Genomic DNA, 19,612 nt, shown 5'->3' on the forward strand with positions numbered 1-19,612 from the left:
CCCATAGCCTTTCTGTCGTTTCATAGCAACTTTCAGTTTTGGAGTTATTTTTCCCATAAACCTCCTCAGACGTTTTGTTCCTGACCAACTGTAAAAACTGGTCCCCTGTGGAAAACACCCCTGAGGTCAATCATGAGTTTGTACCAAGTGCCAAAACGGACCAGGACAGGAAAGAACAAACCGTGTCAATCTGCCTCACTCTCTGCTATGGATTCAAACAAACAAACAAACAGAGGTAGGGTCAATAGGAATAGTAAGGTACGTGAGTCACTAGTTAAACACAACAGCCTGGTCCAAAAAAACAAGCTTCTGCGTGCACCTCACTGCACCCCCAGCATGTGCATGGATGCAACTTTTCCTCTTTAATGGGAATACTGGAAACCACTGCCTACAGTATGTACTGTGTAAGCTGGATATCAACCTAACATGTCTTTACTTGGATAATCATGTCCTTTCATATTAAGTCAAAAACACAAGAAAACACTTTTTACCAACAGATTTCTCTCTTCACTTCACTGTTTATCTGTAGTTACAGATGGAGAATAGAGCACTATGTCCTTGGGAAAGGCAGGCAGAAAAATCCACTTTGGAGTGGCTTTCCCATCTGAGGAGTTGTGATTCAGAAGAGGCGTGAATGCCTCACCTAGACACAGGGCATACTGAAAGGATTTATTTAGGGGCTTCTCGGTCTGTGTGTTCCTTGAGCTAAGCTTTTGAGAGATATCAGCACAGATGAAATGAAAAGCGTATTGACTCGAGGACAGAGGAAGGCCTTTCAAAGAGCCGGAGTATAGCAGACAAACATGTAAAAAAAAAAAAAGCATGTAGCTCCAGAATGCAGCCGCAGATAAACAGCAGATTACAGCACAGCAACAGCTGCGTGAAGGGTTCCAGTAACAATATAGCTTACTACGGCATATGGTAAATCATATGGCACAAAGCTAAGAAACTACAGCTGAGGGCAGTAATACCGCTGGTTTGATAACAACGGCCACTGAGGGAACGTGAATCACTTCTGTAGGATGCCTTAATTGGAGCACGGCACCATTTGTCATCCGTTTAGGTGCAGATGATTAGAGGAAAATGCCACACATTTTCTGACTTGTGTTTTGTAAAGGTCAGACGGTGGGGGAGAGAGTGTGTAGACAGGGTCCCCACTATCTCTCTGAACAGCCTTGGAGGAGGCCCCAGGGGGCCGCACTCTGGAACAAAAACAGCATGTGTGGGACTTGTGTGTGTGTTTATCTGTGCACATTGTGTTTGAGGCCAAGTCTTGAAAACAGCTCAGTCTGAACAGCACTGGAGAATGACAGGGTTGTTTAATGATTAAAAACACAATAATAAGAATGACAAACAATAGCACCGTGAGAGCATCGGAGCTGAAACTGCTGAAATTGAAGACTTCAATTTATGCATGAATGCCTCCATTACACTGATTATATTATATCTGCGCCTCAGACACCCACTTTAGCTGCTTATCCTCCCGCTTCATCTCTGTGCCCCCATTTTCTTTAATATAAACACTCACATGAGGACATTATGAGCTCCATACTATCAATAACCCCTTTTTTTTTTAGTTAGAAAACTACAATAGCACAAATACCACAAGTAGATTAAACCTGTTCTCAGTGGAGGCAGGTTGGTAAAATACCAAAAAAAAAAAAAAAATCACCTATTTCCCTCCTGACCATTACTCTTTATTCGGTAAAGAAAGCTACGCCTGGATCACCGGTGTACAGGCAGGCTGCAGGGGACGTCTTATCACCACTCCTTGTCTTTGTGCTTTTCTCTCCGTTTGGGTGCCTTTTGATGGCTCGAAATAGCTGGGCTTGTTCCCTTTAGATCGCGTCTGTCTGGCTAGTGGACCCGTGCAGTCTGAGCCCCCTGGCAGCCGCTGACAGCCCAGAAACGGAGCTCCGTCCCTCAAGCGCAGCTGTTTGCATCAACAGTCACTGCCTCCCTCAGACGCTCTCTCCTGCCTACTCTCCAAAGGTGCCAATTTAAAGCTAATTGAATAGGTAACATTTATCTTTGTGTGTGCATGTGTCCCTCTCAGGAACCTGCTGAAAGCACCTCGAGTCACTTGATCATTAAAGTGCTTGATGACAAAGCCTTTGCATGCAGTGTGGGCAGTTTTTCACCACCTTTTGATTGAGCCACCCTGCCCGCCTTTCTATTTTTCATCCTGTCTGCCTCTGTCTGTTCTTCTCCCCACGTCTTATTCTATGTATTTAGCTGAGAGATATACAGAGAATAAATATTTCTATCCAATTGAACTATGCTGTGGATTTCTGTGTATTTAATTTTGCCTGTAAACAGACTGGAATTTCATATTTAGAGTGGAAAGGCAGTGACATCTTAGTAAAGAGCCCAAATCACAGCCATCTTAAAAATACGTCTAAGGTAAATTATGCAGTAGCAGATATGCCTGGGAGTCATGACTCATGCAAAACACAGAAAATATGAAGAACGTTCTGATTCAAGCTCAACATAACTTACATTTGAAGGATTTTATGTAGTCTTACTGTACATTATAGGTGTTTTTAGAGGTATTCAAGCAAACAAACAAGACCTGTCTTTAGTCTCTCAAACATTCATCCCCAGTGAGCCTGAGCAAAGTTACTTTCTCACAGCAGGAATAGACTTTTCTAACTTCACTTTAGAATAAAACCTTTGAATTTAACTGTGGAGGGTTCAAACTATTTGATTTAGTCCAGCACAAACCTAGACCTGATAGGTTAGCACTGTTTATAAGGTTTAAGGCAGTCATCGATCTGCAACATTATCACATGATGATTGTTATTTCACTGTTTTCTGGTCTGTCAATAAGCTTTTACCCAGGAAGTACCTAACAATATAAAGCAATTAACCTGACAGCAGCACTGTCAGTGCATTATTGACACATGGGTCAACTCAGTTCTGCTTAAGATTCATTCATTCACAAACAGAACATGTCACTTTACAGAAATGGAGGCCAAGGTCCAAACAGAGTCACAATAAATTCCAACAGTGACAAGAATCACAATGTCCACAGAAACTTTTCAAACCACTTCTGCAACATAATTCACGTCTCTGCTGTCGCTCAATATGCTCACTCTGACCCGCAGTCACCTTTTTGCCACAATACAGCCGGAGCAGAGCTTCCATCTCTGTCCTTACTCTCAACTGCTGAAGTGGATCTTTCTGTACCTGCACCAAACTTTTTAACACGTATAACTCTTCTGTTTCTATATAGATAAAACGACTGCAGCCAAACACACGTTACAGTCAGTAAATGACATACAGGTGGTCTTCTATGACATAAGCACATTATTAAGGCTGTTCATAGTTACTATAATGAATTCTTACATTTGTATGACAGGCATAAACTTTGTTTGTCCTCACATTTCTTATTGTGCTACAGGAATAATTTTAGAATAACATGAAAGATAATGACAACAGGCTGTACTTCGATACAGCAGGACCTCATATTTAGTGCAGGTCTCCATACTGTATAGCACAGAGAAAGGAGATATTGCTCATCCTCTGGCTTTAACCATCTAGCTTTGATGACCTACATCTACCACCTACATAGACAACAACCTTTCCCCACAGAGGTTTCCCACCCACTTCCCCCAAAACCAGGCTGCAAGACTGAGCAGGAGAAGGTCTAAAGCTGCCAGCGGCACGATAAAGCCTCCAGTTACCTGTAATCCCACGCCAGTGCCTCTCATACATCATGATCACAGCAACATGTCCAACAGGACTGAGATTAACACCAGATTGAGAGGTGTGCTGTAAGAGCCCTGCACAGTAACACTGTGAATACAAGTGTTTTACTATCAGAAGTGCAACATCTTTTAAACATTTATATGAATGTTTGCATTCCTGTAGGTGGCTCAGATCATCGTTCATTTACTTCAAACTCAGAAGCCCAAAACCTGCTAAGAGTTTTTGTCCTAAAACCTCAAGGAACACCTACTATAACAGGCATCTGCTGCTGAGAGCAGTGAGCGTCAGCTTTCATGAGCTGAGTACGGGATGAAGAACGAACACACTGTGTATGCACATAGTGTGAGGCGTTTTATTACTTCTACTGACTTTATGATACTTAGGTCACAAATTTGCATAGACTCACATTGAGTTGTGAGACTGACTTGTACACACATATTTCAGTACAGTGCGAAATGACAGCAGTCACTATTTTGCCTCCAAGCTGATGAGGGAAATATATGAGTCCATATGAGGACATAACTCTGCCTACACAGCCAGCAGTAAAAATGTTTAATGGTATATCTGATTGACTCAGCACAGGTAAGAAATTGGAAATATCTCGCAGGATTACCTTCCTGAACCCACTGCCACTATGACTCAACTCAAAATAAGCAGCAGAAAGTGGATTAGCAGACAAACTAGAAACATACACAGCACATAAGCCAAAAAAGAAGTCAAACTTTAAAGTATCAAAAGAGATTAAATAACATAAAGGTAGTTCAACATTTTTACTTCATACAGATAAACAGTTGCTGAAAAATTAGAAGGTTTTGTTAGTTTAATGTCAGCAGCCAAGGAAAACATGTTGTAGAGCGTGAAAACCACTATCTATGTCAATTAAAGCCAGACACCACTTTCCACTTAAGTGTACAACGCAGCTTCAAGGGCAATGGTTGGAAATGTACAGGTGCCAAAGAGCTGTACTTGTAGGATACCATATGTGCTGCTCGCTGCAGTCAGAGCATATCACAGCCCACGTCATTTGAAGGGTATTTTTATCCAAACCACATTCCTGCACAGTAGAAGCTAGAATCTGTCAGACAGACCAATCCAAAAGGTTTGCATCAGGTTTGTAGAAAACAAGGCTGCATGTGAATAAAACGAAGCAGAAGGAGGATAAGTCTTACACTGTGCTGTGTCAAAGTTAAGAGAGAAGATGTGATTGAAACTGTCAAATGATTCATCAGTGCTCCTCTCCCGCCTTCTCTGCCTGCAGATCTCATCTCACAGATTCAGGGAAGCGGTGGCGACAGTGGTGGCAACATTAGCTTGCAAGGCATGCTAAACCGTGCTGTCAGTGAGACGTGCACGAGATGAAGTTCTGACTGTCTGACATCGGAGGCAAGACAATAACTGAGAAAGTGTGGGCAGATCATGTTTATTCACTTTAGCAAAACAAATCGCGGTGGACAGTTGTGACAGCTCTTCCCACCGTTTTTGAGGAGATGTAATGTTGTGTTTACAGTATTAGTGTCAGTGCCAGCAACGATACTGGAGAATATATACAGTATGTTTATGCTATATATGTTTATCTGTCTTATTGAAACTGGTGCTCTCCTGAGCCCACACACTGTGAATCAGAGGAGCCTTTATGTGTGGTTCTTTATACCCGTGTGAAATAGGTATTAAGGCTGAAGGTCTATATGGCCTCTGATGTTGAAAAATACAGTAGGGTTTCTTTGTTTTGCTGAAGCACCACAGCCCTGTTGGTTCCCTTGTAGCCTGTATAGCAGTGGAACAAAGCTTGACTGCAGATTACGAAAGGCTCACAAAGGCAAACAGTAGTAAATTTCCCTCCAGGCTGAGGCTCACCTCAGATCACACAGCAGCAGCAGCAGAGAGAAATTATTACAGTTCAACATCTACGAGTCACACGTCACACACCCTCGACCAGTCACGCCCCCCCCACAAGTGACGGCTAAAAAAAGGCTATTGATTTTAAAATAACAATAAGAGTCGGACTCCACAGCCCTTTGAGTTACAGCATTACCTCGATATCCATCCAATTTCAGGGATGACTGCAACCAAGCTCAGGCCTTTTAATCACTAACCTGTACGATTTGTAGGAGGCACTGGTCATTTTCAACTATTTTCTCCCAAGGACACCAGCCGGTGACCCTTCAATTTGCACCACATGTGCCCAGCACGCTGGAGGCAGGTGTGGAATCACTGTTAATTAGTGTGCGCACATCCAAACCCTCTGTTCGATTCCCATCTCTAGTTTGAAAACTTTGCTTGATTAATGTTCGCTCACATGCTGCTCCCAGGTGGACAAACCACAGAGAGACTGGGGTTTTAGCTGCAGCATTTCACTGCTGCTTTGGATGGGGATTTGTTCCTCCCCGCAGTTTGTTCTCCTCAGATACCCACAGCAGCCTGTCTGAAACTTTTGTCCTTCCAAACATTATTTGCAAAACCAGTGGTTGAATCAGGAACATGCCCAATGAATTTTTGTCTACTCACAAAAATTACAGTTTGTTTTTATTATATATAAATGAAACAGCTTGGGATATAACATTGTGCAGAAATAATGAAAAGCAATTAGTCAATCTGATTGTCTGAATTGAATTCTACAATAATTGAAAGAGAGAAGTTGATTTTATTCTTGTTTCGATGCATTTCAACAAATTCCAGAACCGTTGCATATTTTAGTCTGAATGAAAGCTGAGCAAAAGTGACTTGTAAAGCCATGTGTGAGACTGATTCACTCTTTTTGCATAGTAAAGATCACTGGTCACGTCTAAAGGCCTTTAACAATATTACAATAATAACAATATTCACAGCTCTTACCTAATGTCTTCCACAACCCCCTTTCAGATCACTGAATTGATGCTTCATCTCTTTTACAGCAGTAGGTGGGTGTTTGAAATAAGATTTTAGTGATTAGAATTTCCCAGCACCACTTAGATCCTCCACATGAAGAGAAAAAATAAAAAGCAGCTAATATCTGATGACTCAACCATGCAAAATAATCACACTTATTCAATAAAGTCTATTTTTCTTCTTAATGTGCAGCAGAAATTGGAACCAGGAGACTTTGTTTGGATGGTGATATTGGTTTCTTTTGATTTAACTGTCAGTAGAGGGCTCTCATGATCTATCCATAACGGCCCTGACCTCTCATCTGCACGCTGCTGTAGTAACTGTATTTAATGACACCCACCATAAATGTTGCCTTTTATGGCAATAATGAACAGGTTTTCTCCTCTGCTTGCTTCAAACAATAATGGAGATTTACCATTTACCTCAAACACTATGTGTGTCTTTGTTGCTGCCCAGTGTCCCATTGATTTCTTCATAGTGATTCTTCTGCTCAGACTGAACTAAATGATATCCATGGGCCCCCTCTACACTGTGATCTCCATATGAAGGTGCTCAGAAGCTTTTTTATAATGCACTTGTCATTTTGGGCAAAAGACCTCATCAACTCCACACTGGCCTCTACTGGGTGAAATAAGTTATTACCTGAAGGAAGGGAAGCAGAGAAAGAATAGAGAGGATTTTGGGGAGAGATAGGATCATTTCAAATGTTTTTGTAGATGGAAGATGTCAGCCACATTAGGGATTCATTTAAAAATATCTTCCATGTTGATGGAGTGTGCAAGAGCACAGAAATGAAAAAGCCGGGGTTTTCCACTACTCCACGTAAACCTGCGTGTCTTCTCATCTCCCCGAAACACTCTTTTGGCAGGCTCTGAATTACCTGCACTCATCCCTGCCTAAATTGTTCAAATATGTTAGAAGTTGATCAAACAGAAAGGCTTTCGGAGAGCCCAGCCGACAGAGCTTCCCCTGTGGGCTGTTGCAGATCAGACACGAAAACAGGGAAAGAACAAAGGCTTGTCGGGACTGTTAAAGACGCCTGGACCACAGCAGCCCATCAAAATTCATTCAGTGAACCAGGCATGAAATACCAGCCGACTGCAAGAACCTCTCAAACATGTCAAACTCTCCTTCTGTCTCTGAGAAAATGTGGTGTCAAAATGGAGAGGTTTAAATATGAGACATGAAGCGTTTAATTCACTTGCTCTTTTTCCTCAAACATAAAACAATCAATGTTTTGTTGAACTTCTTAAAGTACACACTATCTGAAAATGTTAGGAAGTCTATTAGTTTACCTGAAATAAAAACATTAAGTGAAAATCATCTTTTTAATTTCCAGTTTCTTTAAATCGTTACCAATAAGCAGCAGACAAACGTGACATAATTAACAGCACGGGCTGAGCCTCACGCTGAGGTCATGACAGTGTCCTAATGGTTTGCACATTCAACATGCTGCTTTGCTGTTTTAGTGCTTAGAAAATAATAACCTGTTTGCCTTCCACATGCAAAATGGGAGGAAAACGTTGCAGAAAACCTGCGACAAGGAAAGGCTGCTTTTTTAAACTTGTTTACTCCACTTTGCAATGATAGTGTCACTCAGTTTCTACTCCGCCAGGCTCCTCGCAAACCTCAATGAATCAAACATAGCTTGCAACACACTATATTCCGAGATCCAGTGACAGTCTTATTTCCAGCCACCAAGAAAACAGGGAAAGTTATTTGCCGAGAATGGTGGACAGAGGAAGATTGGACATCTCTGATCTGTCAAGGACGTGACTTCTGGCCGAAACAAATCCTTCACTTTTATTGCATTGTCTTTGAGGCCATTTGGCTCGAGGAGATGGAATTGGAAGACTAACATGTCACATTGCCTTCATCTAGCACTGTCTTCCATTGCTAAGTTTCCTGGACAGAGATAAAGTCCAATTTATAACCTATAGAGTCTAGAAACAAACAATTTTTCATAAAGTGTGGCCTCGTTCTTTAAAGAGAACCGCTGATCAGGGACTAACAATCGTTAGACCACTCACTGTCTTGGTACCAAATCAGCAAACCAATCAGATTTAAAGCATCTGATAACAGCTGATGGAAAGTTCATTGAGCACATGTTTTCTCAAAGAGTGCTCAGAAATCTTGCCTCAACACCAAACTTAATAAACAGGTAAATAACTTTTTATATCTGATGTGATGAGTAAAAAAAAAGTATTGGGCATATAAATGGCAAGTCCCAGGATGTAACACAACAGTGTGTATGTGCGTGTGTGTGTGTGTGTGTGTGTGAGAGAGAGCTGGAGCAGTCGCCTGAGGTACCATGACGTCAGCTGGAGAGGCTGATGGGAATTCAATACACAGCATCCACACCGCCTAATTTATTCCACAATAACACCGGCTGCAGCGTGTTTGTGCCATTGATGCTTCGGGCGGATGAACGTCACTGAAGTTCGCCAGATTCTTCAGCAACAGCAGTTTCAGTGAATTATTTGGAATCTCTTTTCACTTATTTGTTATGCTGCTAAAACAAGTGCAGAATAACAGAATACCTCTAAAAGCAACCATGGATTTGAGATACATTAAGACCAGTTGATTTACTATGTCATCTGCTGCCATGATGGTACAAAACAACATAATAATCTATTCAATTTTCCAATAAGCCACACACACTAAAGACAGTTGAAACGTCTATTGTCACTGTACTGGTAGCCACTGTCTGATAATAATAAGGAATACAAAACTAAAACCAGCCCCATTTTCCAAACAAACTCATCTAGTCTTGTTATTCACACAATGCAGTGTTTGCTGAATTCCACCACACAGATCCATCCAGCGTCACCGTCGCCCTGACTCTGCAGGAAGCCATTTCCATCCATCAGGAACACAACTCACCAGATTTTGTGTGCGCCCACTGCTGTCATTGTCTACATTCGTCTGCACAAAACGCTATTTGTTCTGGTTTTATTTACCAAACTATAAATGTGGTGATGCTATATGTGTGAATTTGCAAATAAATAAGGGAACTTATTTTGCTGCGTGGACAGATGCAATCATTCCCATTCTAAATGAAAACACAACTCAGAGCTGCTGCACAAATGCCAATAGCCCTTCTGTGAAAGTGGCCGAGCTCAGCTGTGGGGTGGATGTAAGGTTAAAGGGCGGAGGGTGGAGGGGGTTGGAGGAGGGAATGTGTACGGGGGGGGGGGGACTTGCCCACAGTCACAGCCCAGAGTTTAAAACGTGACCTTTCAACTTGCCACTGAAGATTACAACAGTCGGTGAAGTTTCACAAGTTCCCAAATGCCCAAATGCGACAAAAGGACAGTAAAGGGTTCTACCAAGCAGAAATGCAGAATCAGAGCCAGCAGTTTTGACAAATCAAAAAAAAAAAAAAAAAAAAAAAAAAATCACAAAAAATAAAAAAAGGTATTTCCGTTCTACATTCACAAAGGTGAAAAGGATATTAAATGTCATGTTATTAAAGGGTTAAAGGCATTGCAGTGTTCAGGGCACCCAGACTGATACAGAGGAGAGAAGCACTGAGATTCCCAGTAGCGGTGCTGTTAGACTGAGCTCAGTTACCATTGTTGGTGGATGAAAAGCTGATGAGAGATCACGACCTGGCACTGACTTGTTCTTCTGGTCGGTCAGCCAACAGCCTCTCCAAGCCACAAGTGAGAGACAGAAGCCTAAAGGACTGCAGTGTAGGAGGAACTGGTCATTTAAATTAAGGCAGCTCTCTGATTTTCTCCGTATTCACAGACGATTCTGTTTAAAGGTCACTCGGGTACGTAAGTGAAAAGTTTAGCTCAATTTTACAGAAGTGCAGCTTCTATGTTCTAAAACAGTACAACACTGCTCTACCCTTTTAGTGAGAGTGCAGAGGACATGTCCTAATACATGTCCATCTGCCTGTTTTACAGGGTCTTTTTCAATTGATGCATAAGTAAGTAGTAAGTGCACTAAAAAGACTGATAAAACAGCAGAGGGTACATGTGGATCATACAGACAAATTCATTCATTAAATAAATAAATGCCATCTTAGGTGCGAAGCAGCAGTGAAAAGCCCTAATGTGTCAGAGCTAATTAATCATATAATCCCGTCATGTCCTCATGAATAGCATCCCGTTACATTAGCACTTGCCTAGAGAGATATTCACTTAAATCATGGGCAAAACTTTAATGGAAACCTGGCTTCTTCCAAAGATTCTGTCAAAACCTTTTTACATTCATAGTTTAGGTTTGTGTGGTGGCTGAGTGCGACCGTCTCCTCCTGGGAGCGCTGGGAAGGTGCACGGTGCGAGATGACAAGACGTCTCAAGGGCGGCAGGACACCTCTTCAACCAAACAACGCATCGGGTTGTAGAGGGCGTAAATCCAAAACGCTCAGAGGACCAAGCAATATGAATTCACATTGTGTTCTTGTTTCCCCACCTCTCGGTGCACCTCCTTGTACTGTACTGTCCTCATCATGTACTGAACAGCATGTGAAATGTTGCTTTACTAGCCCTGCTAACATCTCTAAACTCCAGCGGAGACAGAGGGCAAGGCCACAGCCCTGCCCTGGTGTTTATGGTCAGATGGAATGTGAACTCCAGGGGAGAAAAAAGGGGGGAAGTTATAATGAGGCATCCCCCCTCTGATGGTTGTTTGTTTGGACAGACCGGCTGTCTCACAGCACAAGCTGTGGATGGAATACTAATGGATATGACTAATGATTCTCTCTCGCCTTTCTCCAGATTCCTTCCCACTCCACTTGCTTCTCTCACTCCTCCTTTCCTTTTGCTTCAATGTGGAGGAAACATGCAGGTCTCAAGTCAGAAATTCAAAATGCATAATTCATTTATAACTTAAGGGACAGCTCTGACATGCACGCATTTCTGGGTATTTAGGGCAAGTAACAAGTGCCTGCCAGAACATTTTCTCCCTTGGGGCTTTATTGAACACACCCCCACCTGGTCTCTAATCATTTATTGGTGGGTGGACATAAAACCATCCTCGGTGCTTGCAAATACAGAGTGGGCCTATCTAATCCGCTCCCCATCCATCATAGGTGTTTAACTTTCCAAATCATACATTCTCCAGAATGTGGTGCCTTGAGGGAGGAATGGGACGACATCCCAGAGCTGCAGAGACTCTCCACTGGGCCAGATTAAAACCTGCTGAGATTTAACCAAGGATTAGACACCCCCTTTAGCATAAGGACGCTGTGTAAACTGTTTTAAATTATTTTGGTATTAAGTATTGAAGATTTGGCCCTTTGAGCAGCCTGGTAACCACTGTTTGGCCTAACAGAAGAACCACAAGAGGGAAATGGAAGATTAAAACAAGCAGAATTTCAAGAGACTAATATTTAAGAAACTGGAACTCATGCACGTAAAACACAACTGAATATGATGATAATCTGTGCACCATTCGTCATCAGAAAAGTTGGTCATCTCAGCGCACTATTAGCAATTCAATTGGAATAGAGACACTAAGTGGCAGATGGTGCTCCACAGTGAAGCTCACAATCAATTTAACTTTCCATGCAACATCAGTGGCCACATCACAACAAGTCCCTGCACCTTTGGGAGTGGAAGTGACCTGCTGCCATGCATCTCTGGATACTTGCTCTCGTTCTCTTATATGCTACACATTGTTTATGCCTCACAGGCATCAATGTCTCTGTAAAAATGATTATAATATCACTAATAACTCTACTGGCCGGGTCGAATTCTCTCCAGGCTACGAAGCAGCCAAAGAGTGGCTCTAAATAAAATGAGATTGCATTGATTGAGCCAATAGATTACAGCGTTTAGGTAGAGTTTTGGCAGCATATTGGCTCTGCGTTATTTAATAGTCCTCTCAGGGTTTACCTCTGAGCCATTTAGCAAAGGTTCTGCATTGGGGAGAAAGTTTTCCAAGTCAATAGTTTAGTGTACTTTAATTTCTGCTCCACCTGTTCTCATCATCAGAAGGATTCACAGAAGAATGACCAGATGGTCATTATTAAGAAAAATGTGCTTTCTTAAGTAACTACCACTCCGTCGTATAAAACTAATATCCATATGTTTTCAATATGCACTTACTTTTCTTTTTAGAGTCAATACTACTCAGGTAACATTGTTCATCCAACTCTCCTCTCTGGGTTTCTATCATTTTCTCTCTTCCTCTGGTGATATGGTGCATGAGAGCTCATCCCTCAGTTCATTAGTAGAATCCAAACACTACCCACTCCTCTGTGCTTCACACTCTGAGGTCTCTACACATACACAAACTAGGGGTGGGGGTGCACCCTACAGACCTCTGTTCCCTGTACGACATTTGCTAAAGATACACAAGTGCTGCACCTCTGTGTAAGCTCCTGTCCTGTACACCGAGTGGTGGAAAGGCAATCCTCCAAAACTGCATCTATTTGTTATTTACATATTCTGCACATTCAAAAAGGTTCAATACTTGATGCTAGAAATGAGCCAAATAATGTCTAATGTGAAAGGGGTTGTTTGTGGCAACAATAGAGATTTATCATCCACCTCTACAGTTTCTCTCGGCTCTACAGAACTTTTTATCCTCTTGAAGCTCAGTGTTTTGCTTTTACAGCCTCGTCGTTCTCATCCAGCTCATCAGCAGCGGCAGATAAAAAGAATCTCTAAAAATCCACTGCACACTTCAAACCAAACAGCAGGAAGACAAACTTAGTGACATGGTGCAGAATTTAGCAACTACACTGCTGTATATTTCTCTCTGGAGTTGTCAGGTTGTTGTTTCAGGTAGAGCTAAATGGAAATGAATAGACTTCAGGTAAACAAAACAGACACTGAGCATATTAACTCTATAGGGTGATGATTTGTCAATGTTGTGTTTACAGTAGGGCTGCAACAAACAACTATTTTAACAATTATGAATTAATCCACCGACAGGATTATTCCAGCCCTTTGACCTTTGCCATATTTTCTTTCAGTCACCTACCAGCAGACCTGGGGACAGCTTGTGTGTGACTGCATGTTTGCAAGCGTGTGTGTGGGCGGCTGTTTGACTGAGTAGGAAACTAATGAGGTGACTGATTGCAGTGGAAAGCCTCGGGTTATCAGTACCTCTCTGAGGATCAAACTTCAGACCATGCCAACAGCAGGGCGGGGGAGATGCACGCCACAGCGTGTTATTCCAATGGAGGAGTTATGGTGGAAGCTTGATTTCTGATCACCACTTGTGCATGTACACAAAGCCTGACTTATGTGTTTGAACTCATCAACAAGAGGCATTAATAACACTCAAAAATCTAAAAAGGAATCAAATCATTTAGCAGCTCCTGTAAACTGTTTTACTCAGAGGTAAAACTGGGGCACCATAAATGACTGTAATAACCTCTCATTGCACAGGAGAACTGTGGCAGAGCACAATTGAAGGCACTCAGAGATTTTGTACCTCCAGTTTGGTTTACTTGTCACTGGAAAGAAAAACTAAGACAGGGATAAGAGTTTGTGCGGTACCGGAGGGAACACTTCAACATGATAAAATGATCCTGAGGATTTTCAGTCAGTCTGGAGATTTAATGGACACATTTAAAACAAAAAGCCTGCATTACACAAACTTACCAGGCAGGAAGGATTTAATAAAATACACTTGAATTGTATTACGGGAAGTGTAGGATCCATTGTTTCTGGAGCTTCACACATTAGAAACCTAAATTCTACCTAACTCGGACTCTACTTTGATTCAGATCATTTTTTTAAATCCGTCTATTGTGAGTCCAACTTGAGTCTCTTGTGTCTGTCTACTTTCAGCTCTTCTACCATGTTCCCATTTAAGTTACTACCAACAACAATGCCAGCCAAAATGATAACAATGAGACACAAGCTGAAAAACACCCAAAACATCTTTGATCGGTCACATCTTCAGGTCTTACAGCTCCACTCTCCTGCTATTGGTGTGTTATGATGGGATCTCTCCCAGGCTACCTTCCCCTCCTCTTTTCTTCTATTCCTCTTTATCCTGTCCTCCCTTTATGTGGAGGCCCTCTGGACCCCATCAAGGCTCATTCTGTGAGGGGTCAGTGCATACCACACAAGAATAAACCAGCCACTCAATGTGAGGATCTTTGTGTGTGTCCTCATCCACCTACACACTCACTCTCTCTGTCTCTCTCTGTTCTCTCACTTACTTGTGCCCTATAGATGAGAATTGGCTCCATTCACTGAGCTTCCCTCCCCCTGGAGCGGACTTCTCAGGGCCCTAACAGCGCAATTCTATGCCTTATTGCTCCAACTCCTCCATGGAGAACAGTCTCGTCAAAGCATTTGTGAAGACACAGAAGGAAATGAACCGGCTTTGTGCTTAAGTCTTGACATATAGGCAAGATCACGTGGTGAAGTGAGTCTGTGGAGCAAGCATTTAACAAAAGAAAAGGGCAGAATGTGTAAAATGTCTCTTAAAGGCCTCCAAGTGGCCATCCTGGAAGAAAAATGCCAGGACCTATTTAGAAATGAAGCAGTTTTATGAGTTTGGCCCTGCTGGCTGTCATCCAGCTTAATCCACATTGTGCTCTGACTTCCTACGGACCAAAGCTGGTTTCTCAAGCTCATCTCCACCTCATGTTTAATCTCCCCCAACTCTTTCATTAAGACCACACCATGTGTTGATTCTAATGAAATGAAGCGGACATCTCATTTCGAGCAAGAATGAGCCCGAGAAAGCTTTTGTCCTCAACAGGAATGCCCATGAGACAGAGAGGAACACTCTTTGGTCTGACTTGGGTTGCTATACCAAGGCTGTAGAAAGCCATGGCAACGCAAGCAGAAGGTCTGCAAGACCTCATAGCGCTGATACAATACAGCTGCTCGGGGTTTGTAATTCCAGTCAGGCCTGACCCAAATTACGACATCCTGGGAAAAAGTGACCCACTTCAACCGGTACACATGCACGGACGTACTTAATCGGGCTTGCGTGTATTTGGCTGAGAGCAATAATGAACAAAACATATGGATGTTTGAAGTCTAATCACTGAAGAAGGGGCCCTGTTAATGATTTAACACCAGTCCATAGCCCATAGCTGCTGGATTATTGGGACTTTCCAATTGTTTACTCAATATGTCTACAAGCCACACTTCCATCTGCGGTTCTAATTCTCAGAATTTTAAGCTTAATAGTCTTTTATGTTTTCATATGTTTATTATCTACTATCAACAGCCTCAGGGGAAAATCTGCTTAAAATGGGAAGAGCAACAAAGAAGCGATTAGGACCATGTCTACAGAAGCGTTTTAGTTTTACTGTTTCATATTTCACCAAAAGGCAAAATATCAAGAAAAAAAATGCATGACTGCAGAATAATGTTTTGGTCACAAAAGAAACTTTAGCTAAGTTTCTTTACCCAAAGTTTTCTTATGGTGAGTTTTAGAAGCAACATGAACACAGGGTCTGAACGGGGGTTGATACGGGCAGTTCTGTAAATCCCATAAATACCACCCACACCAAACACACACACAGAAACACACAGATAAGTGGCTCTCATGCTGTACCATCTGTACTACTTTCTGCACAGAATGCAGTTCAACTCTAAAACTTTGAGCTTTCCTAATTACTGAAGTAACCACCTTAGTATCACATAACACTTACCCCACAAAAACCATGCCACAGTAAGTGTGCACCCAGAAAAAAAAAAAAAAAAATCTACTTACTTTATTTTGGAGGTCTGGTAGTTGTATTTCAGAGCTTGAAAAAGTAGTGTCTCTATGCTCTTTTCATCTGCACTTCTGCCCTGCTGCCCTGCCTCTCCAATACTATTTCTCTTTGAGGGCTGAGCATACGATAGCCGTGTTTTTTTTTTTTTTTTTTTTTTTTTTTTTTTTGTGTGTTGCATGGGTTGAGGGGAGGGTGGTGGGGTGGGTGTTGAATGTTGGGCTTCCTGACTCGTGATCAGGAGCTCATTACCCCCAAGGTCACTCCAGGGACGCCCTGCCTGGCACTCACTGAGACACCAGAGAGTAGATGTGAGAGGGAGGATGAGAGTATGAGAGAAAGTGCAAGAGAGAGAGCTGTTAAGAGCCAAAGTGCCTGGGACTTCCCCCGGGACCAGGAGAAAGAGCTGAGAGAGAGAAAAGACAGAAACATATAGACAGAAGAGAATTGAGACAGTGAGAGACACTGATCCAAACACAGGCAGATATTCAGGAGGAGTCCAGCTGCAACAAGCAATGACAAATAGGTTTTGTTTTCAAATTCTTTATATTGGCACAACATGTCATGTAAATGACATTTTATTACATCGACTGAATGAATGGTTGTCTCTATTTCACCACTTCTTGGATTTTTTAGGCTGATTTTGTGCCTAACTAAATGTTTTTTCTCCTCAGGTCTACCTTGAAAAACAGATGTTTTTCCATTATGCAGTTTAACCACCTGCATAAATGAAATTACTAAAATTTGCACATTTTAGCTTGATTTCAAGTTAGTTCCTGAATAGCTAAGAGCAACAGTTTCCACCTCTGAACCCTGCTGCCTTCCTGCTCACTGTGCCTTTTTACTACATTACTGGAACAAGTAACCTAACTATAGTCACTTTTACTGGCTTGTCATTTCTTTTTCAATCAGTAATTTATACTGAATTTCAAATAACTTGCCCAACACTGATTTTTTACTTTGATTAATGGATTAATTGGCATCATTTCAGTCCGAAACTAAATCTCACAGTCCTACTCCATTATAGGTCTGAGTAATGGCTCATTTATCACTGGAAAAAGTCAACAAGGAGTGTACAAATGAAATCCAGCACTTGTTTGTACACTTCCGTCCATGTGCCAGTTGACTCTTTCTTCCCATTCCTCTTCATCTATTGTTTGTGGCTAGACCTATTTTAGCTCTCATTCGTGTCGGGCTATCCTTTTAGAGGCAGTGTGGTAATAAATTGTGGATTATCTCTGGGTGTTTGGACCACCAGATGGCTGGAGATGACCCTACAGAGCAGCCCTGGCTCTCTGCCGCATGCTGGACACGCCTGGATTGACAGATCCACAGCACACACAATCGATAAAGTGTACCATTAGTTCTGTCCACAAAGCCCTGTGTACAATAATGATGTCAGACTGCATCTGTAAACTCGCTCTAGTCCACACACAGAGCAAAGGCCTTATATTTCACCTACCATGGCTGTCTTTTTGGCTTGGGTTATTGATTGAGTGCCTGGCACAGATCACAACTCATAGTGCCAAAAAAAAAATCAGCTCTTTGGCTCCTGATTATTAAATAACCCATTTTAGTGGCAGGATCTTTTGTAAGGTGCTATTCACAGTCATTCACAATGTGATTATAATGCACCTTTCAAACTTTTAATGGTCATTTACAGGTGAAAGCTCCATTTTAGCACCTTTAGACAATACAATAGACGTTCAGCATTGTTAATTCAAAAGAGTGGGACACAAATGAGTATTAGTCATCAATGACCAATTTTGTTCTGCATGTTTTTAAGTCAAGTTTCAATTAAGACTTTTTTAACTATGTCGAGTCACACGCCTCAATAATCAAACAAGTCTTTTGAGTGTCTGGAAAACTGCCTCTAAAATGACACTGCATTGCATATTGTCGGTTCTCTCAGTGTTTAGACCTGTTAAGTATTCAAGGTTTGCACAAGGCCTGTCTGTATTTTAACAGTTCTCTGACTTTATAATGTCAAATCTGGAGACTTTCCTGGTTTTATATCAGGTCTGTCCAAGTCAATACTAATATATTTTTCTGACTCAAGTGTAAAAAATCTCACTTTCACTATCACACCATGACTGATATGAAAATGGATAAGAGGGGTGAGGTCTGGTGTTGTAACTTTGAAGAGGCCACCGCTCGATCACTGTTATTCAGACTTGACGTTTAAAAAGGAGAATGAGTCCTGCGCCTTGAATACCTTTAGCTTAGCAACTGAAAGCTCATTTTCAAAGTCTGAAAGAGGTGCTTAGTTGAAAAAATGTCAAAATTGGTGAGCAATAGGCCAACAGTAAAAAAAAAAAAAAAAAAATTGAAAACTGATTATTTAGTAAAGAGCCTTCAGGCTGTTTGGTTCATCTGTTCTCAAAAGATATGTCCTCATCTAAAGTCTAAATTAAGGCAGAAACTGCAAACATTGATCACTGGAGAAGAACAAGCAGATGAACAAAGCTGAGAACTTTTAGGATTTACTTCAGTGCACAAGTGGCCAAATGGCTTCAAAAAGCAATATGTTGTTAGAGCTTATGAAATGAAAGTCTTCCCAGTCTCCATTTTTCTCACCACTAATCACTGCAAAACTGGGATTGTTTTTTTTTTAATTATTACCCTGCACTTGCACATATTACCTTATATTGCTCAGTAATGCTGCACAACCCTTGAATTGTTGTGGTACAGACCAAACCATCACTACATTTCCACGTTTATCATCATGTTGCACTGTTGGGGATTTTAGCATCAGCCCCACTGATGGCCAGTAATTAGTCTGACTCATACCCCCCACTGACAACGATATACTATTCCACTGCTGCCGTCTCATATTGAACTCATTAATAATACATTTCATCCATTTGCACCCCCTCTCCCTCCCAGCCCTCCCTTAACTGTGATGCTTTAGTGTCATCCACAAGGAGCTTCTGCAGTGATATCATTTCCCTCATGTGATAAAAACGAGATATGACAAATGAAGAAAAAAAAAAAAAAACACAGAAAAAGACCTTCGATGGTTTGTTCTAAGAGGTGATTTTCTATGTCACACAAGCACAAAAGGAGCTCCAAAATACAGTCTAGAAAAATGTAAGAGGTCTGGAGTGAAATAAAATCTTCATATCCAACAGAGCCCTTGTTATTTCTCCTCGGTTTAAACTGGCTGCTGTCATTGTGAGCCTGAACAGAGCTGAGGATGAAGGCACTGCTAAGCTCCACTAACCCTGTTCACTTAGTATACTGTATGTCCACCGGCAGCCCAATGAGAAGGCAGCAGTGACTCGGCCCGTCTGCGGTAAGAGTCTGATGAAACCAAATGAAATCAGCCTGTCAAACTCAGCCACAGCGTTTCTTCCTGACGGTTTTCTTTTTTTTTTTTTTAAACCA

At 41.7% G+C, this 19,612-nt stretch overlaps 1 protein-coding gene across 2 annotated transcripts in view; it reads right to left on the minus strand.

Annotated features, from left to right (window-relative positions):
• The window catches only part of ptn (pleiotrophin), a 30,726-nt gene extending 14,379 nt beyond the window's left edge, over nucleotides 1–16,347 (minus strand). The window contains exon 1 of one of the 2 annotated variants that reach the window (XM_026326877.1): nucleotides 16,225–16,347. The gene's annotated coding sequence lies outside the window, so the exon portion shown is untranslated. The remainder of the gene's footprint in view (nucleotides 1–16,224) is intronic. The other variant, XM_026326878.1, reaches the window with a different exon arrangement.
• Nucleotides 16,348–19,612: the final 3,265 nt, after the last annotated feature.

Source organism: Mastacembelus armatus, chromosome 23 (genome assembly GCF_900324485.2).
Source record: "Mastacembelus armatus chromosome 23, fMasArm1.2, whole genome shotgun sequence".
In the NCBI taxonomy this organism is placed as follows: domain Eukaryota; kingdom Metazoa; phylum Chordata; class Actinopteri; order Synbranchiformes; family Mastacembelidae; genus Mastacembelus; species Mastacembelus armatus.